The sequence below is a fragment of the Lonchura striata genome, chromosome 5 (assembly GCF_050655825.1).
Source record: "Lonchura striata isolate lonStrDom1 chromosome 5, ASM5065582v1, whole genome shotgun sequence".
Classification (NCBI taxonomy): Eukaryota; Metazoa; Chordata; class Aves; order Passeriformes; family Estrildidae; genus Lonchura; species Lonchura striata.
Window position 1 is genome coordinate 71,802,306 of NC_140707.1, and position 14,617 is coordinate 71,816,922.

Here is a 14,617-nt window from a genome sequence, read left to right on the forward strand (position 1 = left end):
AGTCATGAAAAGCATACCTTGTGAACAAAGGAATAACCTTAAAAGCAATAGCCTGTTGTGTATTCATATATCTCACACATGATGCATAAATTCCTTGCAAATTAAGAACTTTCCTGGTTTTTGTCAACTTCTTCCCCTTAATCCTGGTGGTTCCACAAAGACAGAGAGAAGGTGGAAGAATGTTTGTCTTTTCCAATAAGCAGGCTGCAATTCTTTATGTGCCCTGTTGCTGTTATCTCTGTGCGAAGAATTTATTGCTTATCTCATCTCTTTCTTGAGATAGTTTAAAAGTATCTTACATAGTTTCTATTTTAACATTGTGTTATAACCTATAAATAAATTTAACATACTACTTAAGAGACTTAATACAGCATAACTTTCTAACATTACACATACAATATTCATTGTAACATTTGCGAAAAACCAATCATAAAATATGCATTTTTCACATTCCATATGTCTTAAATTTCCCTTTTTTAAATTTGCACTCATTGCTCCTTATCACAGAATCCTTGAGGTTGGAAATTATCTCCGAGGTCATTGAGTCCAAGCTGTGCTCGATCCCCACCCAGCCCAGACCTCTGAGTGCCACATCCAGGAATTCCTCGGGCATCTCCAGGGATGGGCACTCCACCATTCCCTGATCAGCCCCTTCCAATGCTTGACAGCCCTTCCTGGGAAGAAATTCTTCCTCATATCCAATTTAAACCCTCTCTGGCCCAGCCTGAGGCTGTTCCCTCTCCTCCTGTCCCTGTTCCTGGAGCAGATCCCAAATCCCCCCCGGCTGTCCCCTCCTGGCAGGAGCTGTGAGAGCCACAAGGTCCCCCTGAGCCTCCTTTGCTCCAGGCTCAGCCCCTTCCCAGCTCCTCAGGAACTCTCCATTCCCTTCCCAGCTCCTCAGGAACTCTCCATTCCCTTCCCAGCTCCTCAGGAACTCTCCATTCCCTTCCCAGCTCCCTCAGGAACTCTCCATTCCCTTCCCAGCTCCCTCAGGAACTCTCCAGCCCCTTCCCAGCTCCCTCAGGAACTCTCCATTCCCTTCCCAGCTCCCTCAGGAACTCTCCAGCCCCTTCCCAGCTCCTCAGGAACTCTCCATTCCCTTCCCAGCTCCCTCAGGAACTCTCCAGCCCCTTCCCAGCTCCCTCAGGAACTCTCCAGCCCCTTCCCAGCTCCTCAGGAACTCTCCATTCCCTTCCCAGCTCCTCAGGAACTCTCCATTCCCTTCCCAGCTCCCTTGGGGATTCTCCAGCCCCCTCCCAGCTCCCTCAGGGATTCTCCAGCCCCTTCCCAGCTCCCTCAGCCTCTCCTGAGGCTCCAGCCCCTTCCCAAATTTAGGGGCCATTGGTTTCTGGGCTGGGAGCACACGCTGCTGGCTCATGTTGAGTTTTTCATGAACCATCACCCCCAGTGTTTCTCCACAGTCCCTTCTCCATCCAACCTGTGTGTCTGGGGTAGAGGGCAACAACAACTTCCCCAGAGCAGCTATGCTGCCCCTGGATCTCTGGAAGTGTCCAAGGCCCGGCTGGACATTGGGGTTTGGAATAAACTGGGATGGTGGAAGGTGTCCTAGCCCATGGCACAGGGTGGAACTGGGTGAGTTTTAAGGCCTTTTCAAACCCAAACCATTCCATGATTCTGTGATCTTTACTTACAGCAGAAAGTAACAGCACCTGAGTGATTAATTCTCAAGCAGAATTCAGGGAGAAGGTCAATGTTAACAAGCAAACAAATCCCACACCAACTCACTCCTGTCTCTCACTCTCTCACCACCTGAAGCATTTCCAGGGAAGGAACCTCTTTTTCCATGTGCACATACTTTCTTTAAGACAATTTTTTCCCTAGCTCCTGTGATAATGTCACCTTCCCTTTCCTGCCTGGAAATTTCTTTGCCTGCCCCTTTGCCATAATTTCATATTCCACAGTTCAGAGCCTTGGCAGCCATTGAGTGGTGCAGGGAAAAAAAAAAAATCAGCATTTGTTTGGTTTTTTTTTAATTTTATCTTATTTGGGCAATTTTTCTATAGTACAACGTGTATGTTCCTGTCTGTAGGAGAACAGGCATTATTAAGGACTTGTTATTCATTGATTCAGCACTCAGGAATAAATCACTGCTTGCAGCACTCTGCTGACTGCTGGTTTAGGCATAATTGAATTTTTGAAATTTGTTATTGATAATCCATGAATATTCCACTCTGCATCAGCAATCAGGTGAAAAGCAGAGAGCTGTCTCTGGGTAACAGCTGGACTCAATGACCCTGAAGGTCTCTTCCAACCTAAACAGTTCTGTGCATTCTGTGATTATCCCTGATAATTTGAGATATGTTGAGGAATAAGTGCATAAAAATGTGTTGTGTAACCATGTGTAAATAAATTTACCATTGTGAATAAAGATTTCTTCAAAGGCACACTGAGCTCCCTATGGGAACAGCTTGAAAGACCCTGAAAATTATGACTTCATACCTCCCCTGCTTCCCTGGTTCCAGGAATTATTTTAAGTGTAATGACTGCTCTGAATTACTTTTATCTCAGTTATTAATATGACATTGGCATTGTCTTGTTTCTTTGTAAAGTTTTGAGAACAAGAAAGCCTTACCCTTATCTTTGAGGCATTTTCCTCCAGCCTGCTCCCCTCAGCCCTCCCAAGCTGACAGGAGAAATATCTGCCTCATCTTTCAAGGTTCATGGCAGGATAAAGAGAGTTAATAACCAAGTGACCTTAAAAAAGAAACACATCTTTCATTTTTTTCCATGTTCTTTTTCAGTGCTGCCACACAGAGGCAGAGTTGAGGCTGCTTCTAAGGGGAAAGAATGAAGGAAGAAAATCCTTTTTGGTTAGAAATTACCTGGATTTCCTGCTGGGGACACCCCATCACCTTTCAAGGCTTCTTCCTTATCCAAGAACTCGTGCTTTAGGTTGTTTTCTTAAGGTAAAGAGGATTTTCTGGTCAGTTTGAACCTTGCCACCAACACACAACCACAAACTGATCAAGGTTGGGGTTACAAAAGTACCACCACCACAGAGTCTTTAAATTTCATGAAAATAATTGTCCATTTAGAGTGAGCACTAGTGATGCACAGGAAGAAGCTCAAGACCAAATAATTGTTTGACTGAGGGAAAATAATGAAAACCTTAACCTGGTCTAGTGGAAGGTGTCCCTGCCCAGGGCAGGGGGTTGGAACAAGGTGGATTTTGAGGTGTTTCCAACCCAAACCATTCTGGGATATATTCTGCTGTCCACAGAGCTGTTGGGTTTTGATACAGCATGAAGCATGATGAAATTAGAGAGGCCTGTGTCATCAAGAAATCATCTTGTTGATGTTTATGCCTCATAAAATCAGATGCTGCAGGTAGGAGTGGAAATGGAAAGACTCAGCTCCTTTGGGCTTTGCTTTCTGTTGAGCTGAAAATAAAAACTAAAAAAAAAAAAATACTCAAACACTCAAATGCCTCAATGTTGTCCCCAAAGCTAAAGCCACAGAGATGAACAAATTCTACAAACTCAATCCCTTCTGTAAGTGCTCAAAACCACTTTAAAAAATGGCACACAAACTTATTCACTGGGTTTCTTTTTTGCAGAATGTTGATTCATTATATTTTAAATGGGAACAAACTGAAGCTGTTCTATTCTTCTATATTTTATCCTTTTTTTTCCCCCCTCTGTTTTTTTAAGCATCTACATGTCCTGAGGATGAGCTGAACACTAAACCAGATGAACGAGCTGCAGGAGCCCAGCACTTGCCCACATGGGGCTGACCTTTTGAAGGACCACTTGAAGAGAGCAGAGGCTTGGCCAGGTGATGATTCCAAGCTCTGCAGTCCCTGGATCAGGTACAGCATCAGAGCCCTGACCTCATTTACAGCTCCTGCATTTCTGAAATGCCAAGAGATTATGCAGAGAGCTTTCCTGAGTGTGATCATGTGAGGCAGGAGACATGAAGTCATTGTCCTAAAGCCCAAGGTGAAACCAGGCTGTCCCAAAAAGTCCCAGCCAGGCCTGGAGCTGCATTTTGTAGTGCTGCAGGAAGCAAAACTGATCCTGGCTAAGTTTTTCTAGGTGGTTTTGCTAAAGTGAAGGGGATTTTGTGGTCACACCAGCACACAACCACAATTTGAGCAAGGTTTGGGTTACAAAAATACCAAATGTGTGTGAATTTCATGAGTTGTCTAGTTAGAGTGAATTGTTTCCTGGCTTCATCCTTTTGGGAAAGTTGGCATCTAGAATTCCACTCAGAGCAGTTTTCTGGGCATCAGCATTAAAAAAGTAAAAGTGAAGACATAATTATTACTCTGTGGCTCAGGATTTCACTCTAAGAACTCTATTCATACATGAATGCTTTTTTTTCCTACAGAAAAATCCTGTATTTCACAGGAAATAATTAATCCTGGACTGAAACCCCCAGAGGTGCCAATGACTTCTCAGGAGCCACACTGGGCTTGGTGCATGTGAACATTCCCCACTGTCCATGTGGGAAGGATTAACAGAATTCCCTCCTCCTGCTTGGAAAACTTCCCCTGGAAAGAACATTCCCATCCAACTGGCCCATTCCTTCTGCTCCACAGCACCTGAGCTGCCTCAGCCAAGCCTCACAGGGCCCACAGTGTTCAAGGGTTCAGGATTTTGGGAGCAGAGAGGTTCCCACAATCAGTTTGCTGCTTCCCACTTTGGAAAACCACATGGAAGACCTCAGAATTATTCTCACAATCCTCTCTGAGCTAAGAAACCCCAGTAACTGCTAATTATTCAGTAATGAAGTGTCTCTCTGGGGTCATAATTGTGAATGTGGCCTCTCCTCATTACTGTGTGCAGCAGTTTCCTCAATGCCCAAACAAATTCTCTCTTTCCCATTTGATTGGACTACAAAATTGCTTTAAACTCTGGAGATGATGAGGAAAAGTGTGGTTCTGCACAGGAGTTACCATGGGAACTAAAGTAGGGAGAGATCTTTGTAAACCAGAAGTCAAGCAGATTGTGTTTCAGACAATTAATATCGTCTCATTCATTAGCTTTAACTCTTCTGTGCTCTGTTCCAAAGTAGTTTTTATCTCTTTCTCTGTATCAAACCCTGTGCAAAGAGGTTCTACTCACCTGAGGGTTCATCTTGCATCCCTGGTTAGCTTCAGCTCACCCTGCTGCTTTGCCTTTTGGGGCTGGAGACATCTCTGGGGGCATCCAGGTAGGATTTGGTTTGGGATTGGGACATACATGTGGGGAGAAGTGTCAAGGCTCCTGTCCTGTCATAACCACGACTGGTGGCTGAACTGAGCTGAGCTGAGCAGCTCTCATTGCTTTTCCTGCATGAACCCCTCTGCTCTCTTTTCTAAAGCCTTGGACTCCTCAAATCTTTTCTAATTCCATGTTTGGCACTTCAGGGAGGAGCAGCTGAGAGCTGACTCAGTGCCAGTATTTGTCCCTCTGCTCTGCTCTCTTTCCAAACCCACTTTTTCCAGCTCTCAGCCCCCATCCCATCTCCTGCCATCCTCTGGCTCTCCCCTCACAGCACATGTATCACACCTTAAAAATAATTAGCAAAGGAATGTCCTTGTTTTCCTTCAGACCTCTGCCTGACTCTGTAAACAGGAGGAATTTCCCTCCCAAGGGAATTCATTATTCATGTATTTAAAAAGCAAGCTCCTCCTCAGCCCCCTCCCCTGTGTGCTGCTGACCTCCTTACCTGTGTTGATATGGAATTACTCATTTTCCCAGGGGCTGACCCATCACTTTGTTGTTTCAGCTCTTCACAAACAATATTTCTGTCCCACCAGAGGCAAAAGCTGAGTTCAGCATAAAACTAACTTAATTTTCCAGCTCCTGTTCAGGTCATGGGGTCTTAATCCCACTTTTTCCACCGTCCCACGTGTAGCCACAGTTCAGCACCTTGGAAAAGGCAAGAGCCAAACCACCAAATTTCCAGTTTCTAATCAAAATCAAGAAAAAGTGAGACAACCTCAGAGAACCCCTGGGGAGAATTAGCATTGCATGAGGCAAACCTCCTCCTTTCCCCAGCTCCAGTCTCCAACTGCTGAACTGATTTTGGCAGAAACCTTCCAGAATATTTGCACTGGAATGCGTCAGCAGATGAGATTTCAGCTCAGGGAGATGAGAAGAGGCTGGAAGCAGAGGCTTGCAGTGGGAAATGTTGGGCAGCCAAAAATTGAGGTGTTGGCATTTCCTCTGCAGATTTTGCTGCAAAACATGAATAAACCAGAGAGTGCAGAGCAAAGAACATGGGCCAAGGAGAGCCAGATCAAAAGGACCACTTCTGTCCTCCAAATCCTTCTTTGTCCAGATGTCAATCCCTTCTGACCTGCTGGTTTTCCATCCCTTTGCACCAGCCTGAAGGTTGTTCTTGGGTCTGGGAGTCAGCAGATGTTGTGCTGCTTGAAGCCCATTTTGCTGTGTTTTAGTGCCAAGAAACCTGTTTCTCTGAGGCCAGCACAGAGAATGCCTGAGAATGGCCAAAGACATGGAGGGGGAAATGATATTAAAACAGTTTCCCTGTAAAATGTCACTTTTGCAGGAGCAAGGTCTGGGAAGGTATTTTTGTGCTGATTTAGGAGCTCCAGCAGACCATACAAACACAGGCCTTGCACAAAACCAAAAATAGGCCATATTTAACTCCACACTCCAGAAAAACATTCCACTTAGATCCAGTTTCTATCCTTAAAAATCCATATGGAAGCATCCCCAGACACCTGCAGGCCAGTCCCAGCCTTGTGCAGGCAGTAAGGATCAAACCTGTTTGTTCCCTGGGTTTTTTTTTCTGGGAAGCTGGGAAGGAAGAGATGTTGCTTTTGAAGCCAAAAATAATTCTTTTAGATGACTTAATCTCTAGCAGGCCCTTTACTTCACTGTATCAGCTAATGCTGACGAGAGGCAGGTCATGACCTTCTGGAAGATTCTGTTGGATTATTTGATCAGATTAAATTAGATTATCTTCCTGGATATTGAGGTCACAAGGGATAGGCTGATTTTCCACATATCCCCAGGCGTCCAGGTGCTCTTCATGGGGAATCACCTCACTCCTCCTCTTTTTTACATCCCTATTCAGTTTACTTCTGTCAGGGAATTGATGCCAACCTCTTTCCAGCCATGTCCTCACTGCTGGGATCAAGCCCACAGTGCCAGCAGTGCCACAAATAAAACCCTGGAAGTGTTTGTGCCCTCAGAAAGAGCCAGGCTGGCTTGCTGCTGGCAGAAAGCCCTCTGCTGCCTCATCTTAAAAAGGAAGCTTAAATCAATTTGGTTTTTTTTTTTTTCTTTAAACAACTCAAATGGAGAGCTCAGCTTCAAAGAACCAAACAGAGCAGCACAGAAACAGCTCCAGACATCCAAGGAGGCAGAGAATGACCCTGGTGAGGCCAGCAAGGCACACAGAGCTTCAAAAGTCCTCAGCTTTGAGCACAAGGGAACATTTCTCCTTGTGACTCTTTTCCAGCCAAAAGAGAAGCACAGTGGTAGCATGGCAAGGGAACAAAACTGTTCTTCCAGAAGGAACCAGCATGTCCAGCCAAACATCTCCTCATTGACACGGGTGGGCTCTGAGGCTCACAAGAGGATGAACAGCACATCATGGTTTTCCATGGAAAATTCTCCCCCACTTTTGTCCCTGGGCAGGCCTTCTGTGAGGAGCCCATTTCTGGCTGGTGCTGATGAATGTTTGCTCTCCTGGGCTGGGATTAGGATGGCAGGAACTTGCTTGGACCAAAAAAACCCTGTCTAATTACAAAATACTACCCAAACCTATGAAGAAGAAGAAGGAAGAAGAAGCTAAAGAACAACAATCTGCCTCTCTTTTAAAACTTCAATTTTGTTTTTTATATATTACTGTATTATAAAACTCCAAACTCTTCGTTTTCTATCTTGTGATATTACATACTTCTAATGAACTACACACTTGAAATCTTAGTGCTATTAATTAATTTTGGAAGCTTTCTCCACAGCCTCAGGTCAAATGCAGTTTTCTCCTGGTAGTCAGAGTCTCTCAGCACAGAAAGTCTAAAATTCCCAGCATCCAGAATTCCAGCAGACATCCAAACTCCCAGAGACTGGAAGAATTTAAATCTCACTCTGGCCTTTGTTATTTACATTTGGTTTTCCTGGCCACGTGATTTTTGCCTTTATACAGTGGGTGTGCATTTGCCACACTTGTTCTACCAGACAGCTTGTTAGGTTTGCTAAAAACTTCTCTTGTTATTTTTATAACTAATATTTCCTTTGATGCCATGAGGATTGCAGTCCCAGGCCCCAGGGAGCTGCGAGGCACCAGCTGTGGTAAGGATGGACGTGCTGGCTCACTCACAGGAGGGCTGTTTTTGTCACACTGTCCCTTCCTCTGCTGCTGTCACTGAGGCCCCGAGGGGTTACACTGAGCTACCTGCAGAGAGGAGCTAGCTGAGCTTTATGTCCTCTGTAAATTCAAATGGAAACCTCTTTTCACTAACAAAATATGGATTTATTCACCCCTTTGCAGTAAAAGCAGAGTCACTTTAATCTGCTTTCAGGGCATAATTGAGTCAGTGACTCTGTAATAAGAGCTCTGTCCCCTGTTCCTCAGAGGGGGTTCTCTCTGGCACATTTATCCACATTCCTGCTGGGAAGAGCCCTGAAGGAGCTGCCCACGCTGTGACTGCTGTGTGGGTTTATGCAAAATGTTCCTTCACCCACCATCCCTACCTGCCTCTGCCTTAAAATGTCATTGAGAAACCAGCCCAGAATCCAGGCTGAGTGGAAAAGCTTCTCTGCCAGGAGTCTGCTCCAGCCTGGACCTGCTGACCTGGAGGTGGCAATCCCAAATCTGCTGCAGAGTTTTAAAAGTGGCGTGGGGTTTGTTTGGCATTCAAAGGAAAAGCATGGGGGACATGTGGTTATGTGAAATCGTAAAGGCATTGACTGGTTTAGGGTGGAAGGGACCTTAAAAGTCATCTTGTCCTATGACAAGGGACACTTCCATTGTCCCAAGGTGTTCCAAGCCTTGTCCAACCTGACCTGGGACACTTCCAGGGACGCAAGGGCACCCACAGCTTCTCTGGGAGCCCTGTGCCAGGACCCACCACCCTCAGCCAGAAATTTCTTCCCAGTATCCCATCCATCCCCATCCTCTGGCATTGAGAGCCATTCCCTGTGTCCTGTCCCTCCATCCCTTGTCCCCAGTCCCTCTCCAGCTCTCCTGGAGCCCCTCCAGGCCCTGCCAGGAGCTCTGAGCTCTCCCTGGAGCTTCTCCTCTCCGGGGGAACATTCCCAGCTCTCCCAGCCTGTCAGAGGAGTTCCAGCCCTCAGAGCATTTCCATGGCCTCCTCTGGGCTTGCTCCAACAGATCCTTGTCTTCCCTGTGCTGAGCACCCCAGAGCTGGGCACAAGATTCCAGCATGGTGAGCATAGAGCTCCTGCCCCACAGGAGGAGAGGATGCAACGATGGGAGAGAGTCTGAAACTCAAACATCAAACACAGGAAAAGTGAGATCCAGGGGATTCTATCAAACATCTAAATCAGAAGCTGGAGCCAGGAGGGATTTTGATAGAATGAATCCATAAAGGAGCAGCTTTTCCTAGCACTCAGGCTTGCCTCTCATCTCCATTTATTTCTGCTTTTCCTCACATCAGCAACAACCCCGTGTGCTGTTGGAATCAAACTGAACCTCCAAACAAGCAAACAAACAGGCAATAAAATCCTCCCCAGGAGAAAGGGGTTCATTTTCTGGGTACATAACACAAGGCAGTCATGGCAGGGAGAGGAATTGGCAGTGCCATGCAGCTGAACTCTGCTCTTCAGCAAAATCCATCTCTCCCCTTCCCTCTGTGTGCCTCAGCAGTCCCAGGAATCCAGCACCTCCTGCACAGACGTGGCTCATGCTGCCTCTGCTGCTTCCTCCTTGCCTGGCTGCTGCCTGCAGTGAGGTAAGTCAGGTTTAATCACTCCCAAGTCTTATTCATATTTTTATTCAGTGTTTGTGGGGTTGCAGCAGCACTTTCGTGCAGATCAGTAATTCCTGAACACTTTAGAAATGTTGATTTCATAATAGAATTATAGAATCATAAAATCATGGCGTGGTTTGGGTTGGAAGGGACCTTAAAAACCATCTCATTCCATCCCTGCCATGGACAGGGACACCTTCCACTGGACCAGGTTGCTCCAAACCTCATCCAGCCTGGCCTTAAACAGGTATGAGATGGCAGGGAGATGGTTTTAAGGTGGAAAAGGGTAGATTTAAGTTGGATATTGGGAAGGAATTCTTCCCTGTGAGGTGGGGAGACCCTGGCACAAGTTGTCCAGAGAAGCTGTGGCTGGCCCTGGACCCCTGGAAGTGTCCAAATTCAGAGTGGACAGGGGTTGGAGCAGCCTGGGGTAGTGGAAGGTGTTCCTGCAAATGGCAGAGGATTGGAAGAAAATTACCTTTAAGGTCCCTACAAAGCAAACCATTCCATGATTCTATGATTCCATAACCTCAGAGCCCCTTCCAGTGCCTAAATGGGACCCCAAGAGGACTGGAGAGGGACTTGGGACAAGGGTCTGGAGTGCCAGGACAACGGGGAATGGCTTCCCACTGCCAGAGTTCAGGGTTAGATGGATTAAAGCTGGAGATTTCCACAACGAGAAGGGGAGAGGAGACAGCTGGGACCCAGCTGTGAGCCCCACACCTGAGGAGTGCCCATCCTGCTTTGTCACCTTGTCACCCTCACATTCCCAGGCACACGGGGCTGCTGCCCTGTGCTGGCACCGGTGCCACGATTCCAATCCCAGGCTCCCCACAGAGAAAATCCACCCTAATGAAACACTTCCCACAGTAATTGGATTTCCACTGCAAACGAACTCATTATGCTGATTGCCCTCCTCGTGCTTTGGAGATGAGACAACTGGCAGTGAGTGGCAGCTCTGGCTCCTGGCTCGGAAAGTCAAGTCAGGAGAGGAAGAACCGGTGTGTGCGAGGCTCAGGATGGCCACTGGCTCCAAATGTTCTGCTTCTGCTCCTAAAAGGGGACAGGGGAGAGGCTCTAAAGGGGACAGGGGACTTCCAGGAGCATGTCCCAGCCGTGGTGGCATTCCCAGGCACAGCCTGAGTGACAGGCACTTCCCAGTCTGTGCTGGAGAGCTGCTCAGGGAAGGGCTGGCTGTGTCCCCTGCTGGGAATGCAGAGAACTCCAGCCCACAGGAAGGAAAGGTGGGAGAAGGAGCAGGAGAAGGATGGTACCAAAGGTGTGTGTCAGCAGCAGAGGTGGGATCAGATCCAAGCTCCTCTGAGCTTCCTGATTTTGGAGATCTCAGCTGAGCTGGAGCCAAAAATCTACTCCTGACTGGTGGAAAAGAGGTGAAGGCAATTTTAGGACACTCTTGGAACAACCACAATTCCAGCTGGGGCTTCAGCGGGGCTTTGTCATCGTGGTTTGATCAACAGCACATGTCTGCCTGTGCCATCTCCTCCCCCTTTTGTTTTTCAGGTTCTATAGTCACACAGGGAAATGTCAGGCTTTGAAAAAAACTCCCAGAACAAAATCCAAAGCCCAAGTGAAAAGGAAAATGCAGCTGCAATCCCGAGGTTGCTTTTCTGGTTGGTTGTGACTGAAATCCTTCCAGCAGTGCCAGTAGGCCACACAAAGACAAAACGCCATTGGAAATGGAGGTGCCTGCTTGGATTTGGGACTGGTAAAATACACAGCACAAGAGGAAATGGTCACGAGTTGCAGCAGGGAAGATTTAAGTTGGACATTAGGGGAAATTTCTTCATGGAAAGGGTTGTGCAGCCCAGAGTGGTGGTGGAGTCCCCACCCCTGGAGGGATTTCAAAGCTGTGTGGATGTGACACTTGGGGACATGGTTTAGTGGTGGCCAATGTCCAACCCAGTGCTGTGACAGATCCCAGTGTCCATCTCCATCCTCTCCACCTCTCCACACACCAGGATGGGCAGATGGACTCATCCACGTTCCATCCATCCTCCCACCAGCAGCCAGATGGGATTGGGAAGCAGGGCTGGATTCCAGCTGCCAAGAGGCAAAGCAGCAATGCCAGGAAGAGCCTTTGAGGAAATCTGGGATCCCAGCCACTTCTGGAATGCTGAGCCTGTGTGAGGAGAGGCCATGGCTGAGACAGCACCTCATTGGTGCTCTGTGTATTCCAGAGTGTCCTGGTGTGAAAAGCCAGGTGGCTGCTGAGGCAGGAGCCTCCCTTGGAATGAAAAATGCAAATCCCCTCCCTCCAAATTATTCACACAATCAGATTAGGAAATGAATGTGTGCCGAGCCCTGTCTGGCACTGGGAGCCATTCCCTGGGTCCTGTCCCTCCATCCCTTGTCCCCAGCCCCTCTCCAGCTCTCCTGGAGCCCCTCCAGGCCCTGCCAGGGGCTCTGAGCTCTCCCTGGAGCCTTTCCTTCTCCAGGGGAACATTCCCAGCTCTCCCAGCCTGGCTCCAGAGCAGAGGAGCTCCACCTTTGGAGCATCTGAAGGACAAATGTACACAACCATTTGTTTTTCCATGCTCTATTTCCATACTGCTCTTCCCTAGCACTTCTCCTGGCTCCCCACACCAGACACCAGGGTGTCACCCCACACTTTGACCCATGGATTTGTAAAGAAGGGGCTGTGTCCACCCAGCTTGGGTTCCATTGATCACCAAGCCACTGCTTGGCTCTGTTTACTCAGTGACCCAAGATACCAAATTATCACATCTTAATCCAGCTGAACACGGGCCCAGGGAATACATTTGTAACACTTTCACTTAATTTATTCACACAATCAGATTAGTAAATGAATGTGTGCCGAGCCCTGTCTCTCTTACTGTCCATGGATATTTCTCCCTGCATCTGGATGTCTGACAGTTTGTTTACATTATCACAGACATGAATAACTTAAATTATTTGGCTTAGCATCCTGAACAGCCTCTGTTTTAGCTGCCTGCAGTGGCAGCTCCCAGTGAATTTTAATAAGCTATTAACAATGTGTGCAGGATTTGTTGTTGTCAGCAGAAGGATGGGGGGGACAGATGTTTCCTGAGGGATACAAAAGGATTAATAATTTCTTTTCCTGTATAGCTGAGATGCCTGGCAAGGTGGGTCATCCCCAGGGCAGAGCACAGACCCTTCTCTGACTCCTGAGGGAATGGCTGTACCAGAAGTTCAGGTTGGATCTCAGGGAAAGATTCTTCCCCCAGAGGTGCTGGCACTGCCCAGGCTCCCCAGGGAATGGGCACAGCCCTGAGGCTGCCAGAGCTCCAGGAATTGCCAGGAATGCTCAGGGTGGGATTGTTGGGGGTCTGTGCAAGGCCAGGAGCTGGATCAATGATCCCTGTGGGTCCCTCAGGATATTTCCTTAGAATATCTCTCTAAATCCTGTGGTTCCATGACCTGGCAGGGTGGCAGGAGCTGTGCTGTCACCTCTCAGCTTATTCTCTTCAAGGAGACTTATTAAAAAGAAAAGGGATCATGGTCACTGCTCAGTTCTTTTCCATCCTCCTGGCACGTGTTCCTCTCCAGCACTGCTCATGTTGCCCACAATCAACTGTCTGGAATTCCCTGGTTTGGAGCTGAAGCATCCAAGCCATGATGTGAGTGCCACTGGGGCTCTGCCAGCAACTGCATTTCCAGCAGCTCTGAGGCTCCTCAGGGCCTTGCTCAGCCTTGGGAGCAGCTTTGTCCAAACCCCTCTGTGCAGGAGGGTTTGTGACCATGGGGAGCCACATATGCTGAGTGCCCTGAGGGGTTATCTGCTCAAAAAAAGATAAAAGCAACTCCAGGTGTTCAGGTGTGGCAAGCACATTTCTCTCCCTCTCAGGATTTTTCATAGAGGTGCACAGAGAGAAATGAAAGAGAAAACAATTTCTATTGCTGCTCCTTGTTTTTCCCATGTGGAATGTGTTTGGAGAATTATTTACCTGGGGTGATTTCTTGGTTGGATTCTGGTGAGGATTGTTTGAGCCTGATGGCCAATCCAACCCACCTGGGGCTGGACTCTCAGAGAGGGTCACGAGTTGTGTTAGAGAAAGTAGTATGTAGTTTTAGTATCCTCCTTTTATATAGTATATTAATGTATTTTAGCATAGTTATAATAAAGAAATCATTCAGCCTTCTGAGCTGAGTCAGACATTGGCATTTCTTCCCATTGGGTTCCCCTGCATTTACAATATTCAGGTCTGTGAACCAGGTTTGTGCTGGTCCCAAATGAGGGAGAGGCCTCAGGAGCCCCTGGGGCATGGAACACCCCAAACACTGAAGTGTGAGCGAGATTAAGAGAGAAAAATTAGTATTATTATGGCTGGGAGGAAAATACCAGCAGAGAGAGGAGGGGAAGGAATGAATCATTTTTGACAGATGTCCCCACACTGCAAATGCTGCCTGGTTGTGGAAAAAATTCTTATAAGCTAAGGGGAGCCTCAATGTTTATCTAAACAGAGCAAAAATGGAAAAGCTTTCATAGAATCCCAAAATTGTTTGGCAGGGACCTTAAAACCCACACAGTTCCACCCCCTGCCATGGGCAGGGACACCTTCCACTGTCCCAGGGTGCTCCAAGCCCTGTCCAGCCTGGCCTGGGACACTTCCAGGGATCCAGGGGCAGCCAAAGCTGCTCTGGACAACGTTTGTTACATCCCACGCTTCATGCAGAGGATTTATGCTTTTCAAAAGACTCCAT